The sequence below is a fragment of the Diadema antillarum genome, unplaced genomic scaffold, assembly GCF_040938485.1.
Source record: "Diadema antillarum isolate AM-2024a unplaced genomic scaffold, OU_Dant_1.0 seq00000156_RagTag, whole genome shotgun sequence".
NCBI lineage: Eukaryota > Metazoa > Echinodermata > Echinoidea > Diadematoida > Diadematidae > Diadema > Diadema antillarum.
The window spans coordinates 127,739-142,500 of NW_027271228.1; positions in this window are offsets into that span (position 1 = coordinate 127,739).

The window sequence follows — 14,762 nt, forward strand, 5'->3', positions numbered from 1 at the left end:
AAGTTATACATGTATATTGTTCTTAGAATAACGCATGTGTACACTGATTTCCTGCTTGACAAAAATCTGTTTCGCTAGTCTAGAAGTAAACACAACAATGATTTCTTTTTTTTTTAATCTTTCGTATATCTTTTCCCCTAGAATATTACCCTCCTTTGACATGGACCGAGAAAACCATTTCCAGTATTTTGAAGGCACATTCTTGGAGATGTACCTCATGATTCTAACAAAAGCTCTCGTTAGGGACTGAATATAAATAATCGACATGCTAATATAGTGGGGTGGCTTAGTGAAATTATCGTGACACGGCGGACAAAAGCATGATTTTTTCACCAAAGGTACTTCATGATGTACCTTCTCAAAAAATAGGGTGCTCCAAGAAAATTGATGCTGGGAAGGAGGTCAGAGGTCAAAGGTCAATGACCTTTATTTGTGAAATAGGTTTTTTGGCTATTTCTCAGGTCAGGAATATCCAATCTGGATAAAACTTGGCAGGAAGAATATTGAGAACAAGTAAAATATTTTGATTGAATTTGGAGTGAATTTTCCAAAGGTCAAAGGTCAAAGGTCAATGAACTTTTTCTAAAAATCACGTTTTTGTTTATTTCTCCAGGTAGGAAGATTCAATTTTCACAAAATTTGATATGAACGTTGTATAGAAGGTACCAAGAGTATAAACCAGGGGTCAAATATAATTGTTGATTTGTACGTTGCCATGGCAACCCAAAACTAGGGCTTTTGATTGAAGTTAGTTACAGGAGGCTATTTTCCAGTTTGGAAGAGATTCTATTTGAATAGGTACAACTGATCGACGGGATGTATAGAGGTTTGAAATACTTTTCATTAGTGTTAAGTGGTATGTTGCTATGGCAACTACATATATAGATTTTGGCTAAACTTAAAGGAGACTTCAGAACTTATGAATTTGAAGAGATTTCCATCAGGGTTGGTATAATTGATCAACAAAAAAGTCGCCAGACAAAGATTTGTCACCTTTATAGCATGTGGGTTGAGTGAATGCACCAACAATAGTAGAACACATCAGTGAGAGTTTGAGGAAAATTGGACAATCCGTTCTAAAGTTATGAATTTTTGAAGTTTCTGCTCATGCAGTCGAGGCTGGATGAGAAGACTACTATACCTTGTAATGTCACATGTGTACAACGATATAAAGAATGAATAAAGAAAATTCAACATAAATTATTTTCGCTTACAAAAGGATACTCGACTTCTCTTTCAGAAGGCAGGGGGAATTATACTACCCTTGACATACGTCAGTAGCAAGTCAAAGAAACTATGTGAACTTTATTCAAAAAGTATGGTTTTGTGAAATTCTCATTTTATTTTCCTTAGAATGTGCGCATGTGACATCATACACTGTGGTAGTCTTTTCATCAAGCCGCGACTGTGCAGATACCTTAAAAAATCATAACTTTTGAACGGATTGTACGATTTTTTCCAAGCTTTCTGTGATGTGTCCTACTAATATTGTTGTATTCACTGAATCCACGTGTGCATGAAGGTGGACTTGTCCTTTAAGGACAGATTCCGAAAGAGCAGACTGTAAGCTTTAAAATGATGTATAAAACAATTCAAAGGGATTCCCCTAACCTATCTAAATAATAATACCGGTACTGGAAAGAAAGCACACACTCTGGATAAGTATGAACTGAGAAAAGAGGCTGCATTGTCTATTTTAGCGTTTGATCTTTACCAAGCTGTCTCATGTCATTATGTTCATCTTTTCTTCCCCCCTCCAATTTTCATTTGAATTTGTCATTATTAATTTTTGATGATAAGAACGATGCCACAAGGCATTGTTTCTTAAAAATGCTTCAACTGCTCCTTCAGGTCCAAAATCTACATCCAATATATATAATTTTCCTGATCTCCTCAACATTTTCCAAAAATAAAGCATACATCTTTTATGCATTGAGTCCTCCTTTTTGTGGATAATTAAAGGTAAAAACCCAAAATTAGTGCTTGAAAATTATTCTTAGGTGTGAGTTACGGATAGAAAGAACCTCTGTAAAAAAAATGAATCTGTATAATCAATGTTAAGTATTGTTAATAACACAAAATGTGAACAATATTTCTATGATAACATGTTTCCAGACTAAACCGTCTGCATTTATGCTTTAATGAGAAAAATACTGATATCTCTTTATATGTTTGCTTTGATTGCAAAAACTGTATATGGTAGGATGTCTTGTGATACAACAGGGGGGCATTTCATGAAGCAGTTTGGTCAGATATTTTTCTGACAAACTGTTACAAACTACAGAAATCCTTGCATCTGATTGGCAGAGAGCAAATTTGTCCGACAACTTGTCGGACAAAATGCTTCATGAAATGCCCCCAGACCTACACATATTATGCATAAAATGTGATATCCTGAACATTTTTTTCAAGTCACTCTCCCAGATGTGTATATATAGGACCTTTAAGTTTTTCTTGTGTTTGTTCCTGGCAGATTACTAGTACACAAATGCTCCAATCCATGATGACCTAACGGACATTAAGGAAATTAAAATGAATATACTGAAAACCAAAACTACAGATACTAATAACTTACTTCATTCTTCTGTCCCCACCCCACCCCTTCTTTTTACTTTCTTGATATACTAGTAGATCTAGCTGCCTTTGATAATTGTCATTATGTAACATCATCTTCAATTGACAAGGTGATAAAACTTAACAATCATATTTTCATTATGCTGCTGGACTAATGGGGTTAGTTGAACTATATTGTTTTTAATGTACTATACTTTTTCCTCCTATCAATCACATGTATTTTGGGTGGAATGTATTTTGACATAAAGCATCATAGAATCAACCGCCTTTGGGGTCGGGAATTTTGTCATATTATATTGTGATTTAGATTCTGCTCTATGCCGATTTTGTTTTACTTCTATCAACTTTTTAAACTTCCCCATAGACTTTGTTCACCAGCCAACTACATCCCACCCTCTTTGGATAATGTGAACCAATCAAACATTGCTTTTACTTTTTAATAACATGTCTATACATAGCTATTAGACCAAAAATATTCAAACCGTTTTAAGTCTTTATGAGTGAAATTACAAATATCAATATATTTTTTAAAAAATTCAAATTGTCTAAATTCAACTTCATCTATGAAAACAGACTTTTAACCTTTTTAAACATTTGAATAACCCCCATAAGAAATAAGAAACATATAGAGAGGGGAAGTGCGGACTATAAAAATTGCTTACGGGAACCAGGTAATCCCTGCGCTAAACCTATGGAATTCACACAATCTTGGAGGAAACGGGTTAAATTTGTAAGGAAATATGTAGGGCAATACCCAAAACCTTAAGTTCTCAATGGAATATGCAGCTCTTCTACTGGTAAACTAGTAGTTCTGGGAGAAAAAAATGAGCTGTGACATAGTCCTGCACCTGGCTCAGTCATTGCCCAAGATTTAAAGTATCTGAGCCAGAGTCACATGTCACTCTTTGCCATTTCTCTACAGGAGGTAGAGAGTACTAAAAAAAAATCCTTTACCAGAAATTATATCAAATTATTTAATGAAAAGGTGCTTAAGAAAACTGGACTATTCCAACACACCTCCCTCAGGTCTGCAACACAGACTAACCACCTGTTACCATAGGAAAACCAGTAAAAATGGTGTATTACTGTAAACATGCACATAATATGTCGTATTATGGGTCTGAATTTTAAGACTAGCAACCATGTACATTGCATTGCATTGTACAGAAACCTGGCGAATGCCCCGTGTATAGTCTTTGAATTCAGACATTATTGTTATGTACAAATTAAGGGCATTTTCTCATTTTTTCTGTTAGCGGATTTCTTGGAGCACCCCCTAATTTTGATCCTCATATATACACAAATGTCTGAGGAAAAAATGACACTTTTGTCCGGCGTGTCACGATTATCAGTATATTTGTCACTAAGCCACCCCACTATTACAGTCATTCCATCGATTTGTCATTGCACGCCTATAGGCGATTATCAAAGTTGCTCGCATATTGCTCGTTGGGAGAGTTGGAAGAATACTTTGGTAAGGTATTGCTTTCGTGCTCTCTACAAATTCTAGGTAAAAAAACAAAAGAAAATGAAAAACCCTAATAATGTTTGTTTGTTTCACTGAATGCTCTTACTTATTCAGCCCCCCCCCCCCCCCGGTTGGATACGTCTGAAAACAGAATACTGAACACTCATATACGTAGTCAATGTTGTGCTGTTATATAAGTCGAATCCATGGTAAACAATTCAGCAACTCTCTTCATGGCTAGCCACGATGGTTTTGAGATGAGTGCTCTACTGTTTGTGTGAAATGCACCCCGTCCCTCCTTGCACTGTTCGATCCAGATACAGGATGAAACAGGGCAGTGCAAGTATGTGAATTTGACTAAGATCAATAAAAGTTAAGATGCATGCTGCACTTTATTTATCAGTCGTCATCCTGGCATGCCCTTGGACTGAAAAAAAAAGGCAAGTTTACAAGCCCAGGTCAGATGAGAATCGTTTGAAGCCGTCTCAAACTGAGGACCGTCACCGGAAATTATGACTTTGCAGTGAGGCATGAAGCAAAAATAAAAAGAGTGACGCCCAAAGCACGTTTCAAAACAGCTTTGTACTTTTCTCATGGACTCTCTAGGTCGTTATCACAGTTGGAAGAAAACTACAGCAATAAACTAGAGGACAATTATTATCATTTATTTATTTTTTTGGTCATTGCCGTTTCCATCCATTTCTCGGGTCTCGTCAATTAAGTTTCATAAATTCGATTACACCTGAGCGACCACTGACCATTTACTGAGTCAGTTTTGCGTTGAAAACAATTTAATGACACGCTGATGTCCTTCAGAGCGACGGAGTCCCGCATAGTACAGCATCCACTGCTAAACGTTCATTTCCCCTTCATCTTACCTTCAGCGTTGACTAGTTTGACGCCAGAAGATTCAGTGATGTACAAGTACTTAGTATGCGATTGATGTGGAAGTGTAACGGTACAACACAGATGCATTGCAACATTTTCGTAGGTTAGAAGAACTCTCATACATGCCCGCCTTGAACTCCAAGCTGCCAGTTTCAGAATATCTCAAATAGTTGTATGTGTTCGGTCTACCTACATAATAATATGCCACAGACGGGCAATCCTTTATTCACATACTACTATTTCCGTCTATATTTTGGAGCTTTGTAGTCAGTTCGTATTGAAAATTAGTTATTTCTCGTATTCATAGTTGTGACATTTTGAACACACAACGTCTGTCGAAGTGTTATTAATGGGTACTTAATGTATCTGAATTCCCTTCCTTGTTACAAGATGATTTGATTTTGTACCCCCACCTGATTGCCTGCTTTTATTAATCTTTCCCGTTCCCTTGTTTCCCCATGCTTTCCGTTTTACCTTGCAGTGTTGATTTCATGCCTTTAGCTTTCAAATTTTAGTTTTTTGTTTTTTTTGCTAGCGGTATTTTGTTCAAAGTTTACGTTATGATTTTGACGCCCTTAAACGTGGAGACATGAAGAGAGAGAACAACAGTTGTTGTTTTTTTTTGTTTGTTTTTTTTTGTTTTCGTGAGCTGCTTCGAAGGAATGCCTTATTATTCACAGTTCCGGAGAAAATATAGTAAATATTTGTACACAGCAGGGAATGGTGTCAAAGGTTGGTCGACGTTTTTTTCGGTATTTCTACCTTGTGTCGAAAAGCTGGGTCGATGTTTGTTGTAGTAGACGTGTTATTTTGCAGAGTGTAACAGAAGTTTCAGCAGGAATGCATTGGATTATAAATCCGTCTCCTGATCTAATTACAAAATGATTTATGGATGCTGTATGATCCCATTCTGCTATTTTGCTCTTAGATCACTTTGTCTGTGTTTATGCGACGAATGTCAAAATATGTATTGCAAAAGACAAGAACAAAATTTGGACATGAAATAATTCTTTTAAGTATATCCTCTTTCCTAAACTGAAGTTGAGTGATCTTAGACGAATATCGATATAACTACCTCCACGTTTCCATTATTACAGTCTTGTTACTGTTTTTATCATTGTCATTGATGCTATCATGTTCGAGCATACTTGTTTGGTTGCTGTGCGGATGGTAAATATTTCGTCTCTTGTAAAATATCACCTGTTGAGTATATCTTTTCTAAAATTCGGTAATGCATGTTTGTAACTGATGGATGGCTTTCAGCAATGTCGCATTCTCAGCACACTGGCGTATAATATCTCTCACGCTCACAACCGCACGATGACACTTCCGAAGAAGAGCAGACATGTGGTGTACAATAATGTATACAAAGATGGTAGGGTATTTTCCCGATGCCAAAGACGAAGTTCACAAGTCTTCTTGTTCGGTAGAGTGGATATCTCCCAGTCAATGACTAATGGATAACTGAATGCTCGTGTGGCCTGACTTCAAAGAAAGAAATTATTCTACCATTGGTAGGCCCTATTCTGCGCGACGGGAGCAGCACATAGTGCTATTGACATTTTTGCATTGCACCCCACCTAGCAACAAGATAACGAATTATAGTAACATCTGAATGCTCCATGTGCAAACCACTATCCACAATGGTATCCTGTCAACTGGTTGCATGGCTTTTGGCAATGCTCAGAAGTGACCACCAGGCTGACTGTACTCGAGCCGTTGTCTTATCGCTGTCCACCAGGCTGGTCATGATTGAAAACCCTGTGTAATGTGCTTCTCCTTCCTCCCTCGGATTAGCATCCTTCCCCAAAACTTCCATATAACTAAGTTTACACAGACTCGACAATTCTCATATTTGCTTATAATGGCTTGAAGGGGGGAAAATTATCTGAGACTTTCCACACTTTTCTAATGACTCAACATTTTCTTTGTATTTCTTCATAATGTATAGGCCTACATGTTTTCTCAAGGACGTTAAGATTTTCGGCCGAATAGTCACTTTTTCGCACCACAGAGCCAATAAGGCGGCTGCAGTATTATTTGTGTACTAACCACTAACTGCACATAGTATGCTGTATACCCCATCATCCGATTGAATATACTATTCTTCTATATGGAATACAATTCCACGCCAGACCGTTAAATGTGTGACACAGGATTTATACAACTACTCTGTTCCAATGTTAAAGATACTCGGAATCAAACGCCAGCTATACCAGTTCCAATGAATAAGAAGAAACAACTCTTACAACGATTTTGGAGGTGAAATAATACCATTCTAAAACTGTGCAAGAAAGAAAAAATATGTAAAATTAGGTATAGGATATAAGTTCATCAAACCATACTTGTGTCCATGACAAGTACATGTGCCTAAATGGATTTTGCCATCAACTTTTGTTGACATTCATTAAACCAAAGCGAAGTCAAGCCTAAAGTGTCACATATAGTGTTATCAGAGCACAGTAAATGCCGTTTCTGTGTACACAGTCTGTGAGGCTCTTGAATAGTGGACCACAGCGAAAAACCCGAATTTTGATGTCCACTTTTCTAATAGCAAACCTTTGACGAAGAAAGACATATCTTCCTGTCACTGCGAGGTTTAAAGGGATGGTACAGTATTGGTGGAGATGAAAATTGGGCTTTAATTTTTTCTTGCGAGATACCAAGAAAACACTTATGAAATAGTACAGAGCATACCATTTTAGGAATTCAAAGTTGAAACATCCAAACACAAAGTAAAATAAAATGATCGCAATAAAATGTGTGTCCCACACTTCATAGGATCACTCTGTTTTGGATATCTCAGCCATTTCAAAATAAATTTTCATCAAATAAACGCTCTTTCATACTTCATAATAGATTTCTCACTATCTCACCAAAAAATGATAAAAACCTGAAGTTAAGTCTCAACAAAAACTATACGATCCCTTTAACACCCCGTCCTCTCTCTGGATCTATCAATAAAATAGATTTTGCAAAAGATGAACGATAATTAACAAATAGAGATAATAATACATACATACCGGCAAAATACTATGTTATAAGTTTTAAGAGGGGAAAGAGACGTCTCTCATCTATTCATTTTGTCTATCTACAAATTGATCAGTTTGTCTATATATCTGTCTATCTATTCATTTATTTATCCATCCATCTATTTATCTATCTATCTATCTATCTATCCATCTATCTTTCCATCCATTGTCTCTCTGTCTATCTTTCAGTACCGAGCTGAGGAAAAGCGCGTATATTGTGAACTCTGAGAAAAAAAAATATTCTTGTTATTACGCCACGCCTCATTACTTTCCTCGCTATTGTTGAGGGATTTCCAGGTCTTTGAAGCAGGCATTCTTGCGTTGTTCTTTATGAAAACGAAATCCGCATGAATCAAAAGTACCCACGAATTCTACAAGAGATTCCGCCCATTTCCACGGGAGCTGGAGGCCAGGTTCGACTATTGACGGCTTGTTGTTTGTAGGATTCAGCTTCACCTCGAAAGACATGTGGGGAAAAAAGTACGCGTGACTTTTTGGCTCAGTTAGATATGACACCTTTAGTTGTCGGAATTGAGATGAAATATCATGGTAGCATGTATTGAAATCTTACGTGATTTTATACGGATCAGTGACAATAATCCCTTTTGAAAGGCGAAATAACGATCATTGTAGTCGTGTTCAGTGGCTGTGAATGATGGCATGCCAAACATTTCTGTGCATGGAAACTGAATTTGCGACTCTCGAAGTTATCTGCCTTCCAGATATGATTTGCTGTTGTTCATGTTTCTGAATACAGTATGTGAGCCACATTATCCGATATTGTCCCTGCAGTGTACAGAACAGCACTGGTGGAGAAAAGGGTGAGGTGCTGGGTCCAAACAGTAAACGGGATACATCTCAAGTCTTTCTTGTGTGTGTGTGTGTGTGTGTGTGTGTGTGTGTGTGTGTGTGTGTGTGTGTGTGTGTGTCTGATACAAGTTCAGGTCTTCGGTGTCTTGTGTGTGGAATCTCTTCAACTGTGTTTTCCCAAACAAATAATATAATCACAAGTTTGTACACAAATATATACAGTTTAGTCAGTGGTGGAATAACGTAAAGCATCACAGGGCTTGTATACCATGAAAACAATTAAAACAACACAATACTGTATAGAGCAAAATTTACAGCAGTCTACGAAGACTTATGCGGGAAAGGGAAATCAACGTTGGCAAGTGTTTGGAATGATGTCACTAAGGGAACGTGTTTTTTTTTTCAAACATAATACATTTGAATTGTCTAAATAATTAGGTTATTCAAAGGAGAGGAGCCATTGTGATAAAATATTGAAGTATATGTGTCGTTAGTCGTGCGGTAGAATAATATCAATATGATACCTGGTATTATAATCACTGATTTAAAAAAGATAAAAGTCATGGCGAGATGTGAATTACAATTATTGCCAGTAGGTGAACGTTACACGCCTTATCATGTAAATATTCGAGAGGGTTTCTTTTTTTTTTATTGTTTTTGTTTTCGTTTAAGGATTTGTAAGATTATGGAAATATAGAAGTACAATGTACAACCGGGTAGACATTTACCATGCATTTCTCAGATCTGGTGAATATATTTATTCGAAGTAAGTCCTCATGAAGTACTATTATTACCACAGACATTTATCCTTCAAAATATATTATGATTTCAATTTAAGGTAGTTTATGTGAATTTAAACAAGTGCGTAATGAAAAAAAAAAACACTTTTCAGAGCAATTTGTGTTAGGAATCTGATTACTTATAATGAGACATCAGAGGCCCGTTGCTAGAAACTTTGCGTTTAAACGCAACTTGCAACTGATTGTCACTGGCCAATCAAAATCATTGTTGCATGCATGTCTTCTTAACAGGGCAGACCCTGAACCAATCAGAATGGTTGTTTCAAAATTAGCAATTATTTGCAATTGATTGCAACTTTCTTGCAACGGGGCCCAGTTTGACAGATAAAATGTGTCAGACTACAATAATCATTTCGTGTATCTCCCAGTCTTTGCCCGGAGATAAAGAAAAACGTAAACATTGTAGAAACGCATCATCACAATAAATGACCAATCTATATAATCTTTTCTCAAAAACAACTTGATAAGGCAAGACCAACTTTTCTGCTAAACATAAAATACATTTCATATATCTTGTGTAGCGCTTCAGACTAAATTCTCCTCATGTTCTCGATAATGTTCACCTCGTCCCTTCCCCTCGAAAAAAAAAAGTCTTTTGACTCTTTGCCCTTTCTTTGTGTTTCGCGGTGGTCTTGGCATATAGTACAAATAACTGGTTTTCTCATTAATCCAATCCAGAAGTGCAGACGCGCTACTTTGTTACCGTAATGTCAGGCTAAAACTTGACTGTAACATAACAAATATGGCATAATTGACTTTGTCACCTCTTTCTCTTGCTCTCTCCCTCTCGTTTGCTCGAAAGAGAAAACTAATGAAATGTCGCAGTTCGATCGGCGACAGAGAGAGGACAGCAACAGCAAAAAGGGGACAAACAAAACCCGTCAGTTAAATGATGAAATCTGTAATCGTTTCCGGTCTTATTTAAAACAGCATGCGATCAGGCCTGGATCTGGTTTACTCATGACATGAGAACGATTTGCAGACCGCTCCAGATTGTTGCGATAGCCATGCAGTAATGCCTTTTTTTTTATTTTCAGTAAAGACAAGCTACTTGTCTTTTATACTGAAAAAACAACTAAGTCTAATAACGAATGTGAGATGGACAATTCATCCATTTTGTAATCTCTGATTATTCATGGATTATCAAAGTTTTCTGTGTATGTTTTTCCAATGTGAAATGGAAAGAAATAAACAAAACAAACAAACAAACTAATTTGATAATTCTGTATATCGCTATCCTACATGTTACCAAATAATGAATGCAGTGGCTATAGTTTTATTTTAACCTGATGTGTGCGTATATTTGACAAGGATAAAGTACTCGTTAGAAAACAATATTGGTTGAGTGTTAATTCTTGTGCTAAGAAAGTTTTGAGATTTGTGTTTGTACGGTATATTATACCACGTGATTGTTCCCAGAAGTTTTCCGAAAAGAAAAAGCAATGATGTGATTCCATAGCTGTGTGTGTATTTATGTGTGTTTGTGTCTCTGTGTTAGTTTGATTATAGAGTGTAGTTTGGTGTTTGTGTCACGAGACCTATACAGGCAAAGAACAGACAGGACAGAGTTTCTCACTTTTAGCTGCTGGGCTTTAACATTGTCATTGCGGTTTTTTAATTACATCCGGTAGTGTTGAAATCTCATTTTTTTTCTGATTATAATATTTGCTACAAATAAATTACAAACTTTCTGGTTTTAATCTCTCACTCTGTTTCGTGTCCCTAGAATGTCAGTCCCTCTTATGACGTTTGACAGATACACAGTGCCGAGGGGTCAACAGCGTACAAGTATATACTTATGTGGCCAAATAATATGCACCAACATTATGTCCATCTTATGTTATACCCCGTGGAATTTTGTTTGTGCTCCTCTTCCCCTTCTCTCTCTCCATTGGCCCCATCTCTCTTTATATATCTATATCTATCTGAATGTATGTACAGCGTTCATGCCGTAAAATTTTCTTATGCACTAGCTAGGTATCGTGAAAATATCGATACGATTTTAAAGCGGCTATTCTCATCTAGGTATAGGTGCCGACTAATAGCATCTTTAATTTTTGCCTCCCGTCGCAAAATATCTCTTTTCACGTCATGTAGGTCCCCAGGTGGGCAGGTTTAATCAACAGATTGCCTGGTGCTGTCTTGTACGGAGTGCATCCTGTCGACTATGTGGAGACATTATTGGGAGCATGTATCCCAAGATCTGGATTTATGCCTGGAGGTTTCGAGAAATCATGAAACATCGACAGCAGGAAACGCATACGAAAACACGTGACATGGTAAAAGGAGTACGTCGTATGTACCGACAAATCTCTTTTACCCAATCTTCTATTCTTAATCACATGTTTCTCACTTTTCGCACGTACATAGGAAGTTGAAATTCCCTTGTCAACATGTACTAAAAAGAGAGTGTTACTCAAGCATATAGTTGGGTACATGCTTCATGCATGTGTAACACCAAGCGAACAAGGTAAAGGTGAATATCCAAACAAAAGAAGAAGACATTTTTGCATTATTTGAATCTGAGATTTTGACCATTCGCTGAGCATCACTTGACATTCGGAGAAAGTTTTGCGGATGCAAGATTGCTCTTCATAGAAATTCCAAGTCTGCAGTAGGCCTGGAGACAGGTAGAGTCATGGTCCTAGTCTTATAAGCGAGAGGGAAACAGAGAATGGGGAAGTGTTAGAACAAGTCGTGGTCATTCTGATAAAGAAATTCATTGTAAACATCATTGTATTGATCCTGACCTCAAAACAGGTTAAAAATGAACCCAAAACCACGAACCGTAACCTTTGACACAATGTTGCTGGCACGTCAATCACAGCAGTTTATGATTCAATATGGATTGGATACAACATGAGAAAGGGAAGGGATGCTGTCAGTACCATGAGGGTCACGACAGTCTCCATGTCCAACGAACCAGTTCTCCTCTGCCACAAGGCCTGAAGTCCGGGAGGGGAAAGCCCGCCGTCAACAGATTTGGCGGCTAATGACGGATTGCATGACAAAGGCAGTAGCTCGCCAAGAGCTCGGGGAGGATTGGGTGTGCTTTTGCAAGCCACCGGGTATTTGCAGAGCCTAAAATGACGGGAATGTGATGGAATAGGGGCGGAGAGTGGGCGCTGAAATAGTTCTTTTTTCAGTATATAAAGCATGAAACAGGATAGTAAGATTTAAAATGGAATTTGAGGATTCAGAGGTTAACTTGAGAGTGTGTATATATATGTGTGTGTGTTTCTTGTCTTTGTGTAAATGTTTTGTCTTTGTGTAAATTGTACAATAATTATGTGTTTGTATAAATAAGTTTGTACCTATCACAACCACACACATACAAATACACATACAAAAATACACACACACACACACACACACACACACACACACACACACACACACCTCTTCCTATTCTTTGTTCCTCCCGGCCGTTCTTGTCCACTTTCTTCACTTTTCCCTTTCCTTCTCGACCCCCTCACCCTGCACAGAAATCACTTGAACTTGCCTGTAGCGTTTTCTCCTCCATGTGGGATCAAATCTTTCCCTATCCAGTTAAGACGTACATGGAATCTTGGCTATGTCCATATTGTGTATCAAACTGCATATCTTTGCGTCAATCATCAGCGTCCCTCCCCCCCCCCCCCTTCCCATTTCCCCTCTAATACTCTATCATGGCTATTAGCCACGCCAGCTTGGCTATTGCCGCAGGTAGCACAGGTGTATGATAAAGAGCTCAATTAGGGCCCATGCACGCCCTGAAAGGGGCAAACACTAAACACTCTCTCTGAAGGCTAGAGATTAAAAACAGGGATAAAGATGGACAATTTGTAAGGTTTCCATGACTTTCCTTAATTGGGGGAGTGGGTTAATAACCAATGATAGTTTCGTTACACATGATCAACATGGGAAAGAAGCAAGAAATCTTCTGTTCGCATGGCAAGGGTTATCACATTGTCCGAATATAGTAATCACCCATGCATTGACATAGAACACGTTCTGTATAGATATTCGGCCAGTGGTCGTATGAATAGACAATTCATTCCACGCCAAATATTTTGAAAGGCGAAAGAAAGGTGGATGCAGAAGAAGGAGGGAGGGACTCTACGTTTGTTTACACGTCCTGTGACTTGAGATGGCGAGCATTGTAGGTTTACCATACAGTATAGCACAGCATAAGACAGTCGGCCTATACTAGCTGATGTTTATATTATTCAGATACGATTGTACCATACAAGACCTAACGTTTAACCCTCAAAATTAAGCTAACTCTTTAGTCTGGTTGAAATAAATGAATATAATACATTGTAAAATAAAACGAATGTTACAGTGTCATTAGAATCGGAGTAAAATCGTGGAATTTGACATTTCATATCACACATCGATAATCTTCTTTAAAGTCCAATTGACCTGTACTCCAACTTTCCTTTAAAATGAAATGAACATTTCTAGATTATTTCCTCCCCAGTTGCAGAGCCGCGATTACTTATTGGCAAAGATAACTGAGGAGGTTGTTTGCTAAACAATCAAACAATGCACATTCTGGTATGTTTCAGTGTGTTTGTGTGTGAGAGAGACTTATAATGACATCACAATTATGGCCTTATCTAATTTGCATTTGTGGTTGTGATCCATACCAGAGTTTTCTCCATGTGAAACCTGTTAATGAAGCTATTGCTGCTATCAGTCGTCTACTTGATTTAATCTATTATGTCGTTAGGGGTGGCATTTAAGTACCGTTCAAGATGCATGCAAGAATGGTAAAATGTTAAACTGCTTTCCCCACATCTAGCATGCAGACTGGCAGTTAACCGTGAGCTGCAAGAGCTAATGATTAAGTTACCTATCGCTATTAATTCAATAAGTGAATAAGACTAAACACTTACAGCTATCCTCTGTAAACCTTTGCCATTTTACTTTCCCTACCGTCAGAATCATCCTAGGGATCCTATGAACTACTATAAACTATGCAATGTTTTCATAATTATGAGAACAGTGTGAATAATCAATAATGCAGTAAAGAGTGATCATCGTGACTATAAAAAAACTTCATTTGTTGACTGAAAATATTTGATGAGTAACATACAGGGTTAATGGGTAAGTGACTATGAATAAACGTGTTTTGAAGGCGGACCATATCAGATATGACGCTGAGAGCAGCTCTTTATTTACAGAGAATACAAACTATAGGACGCT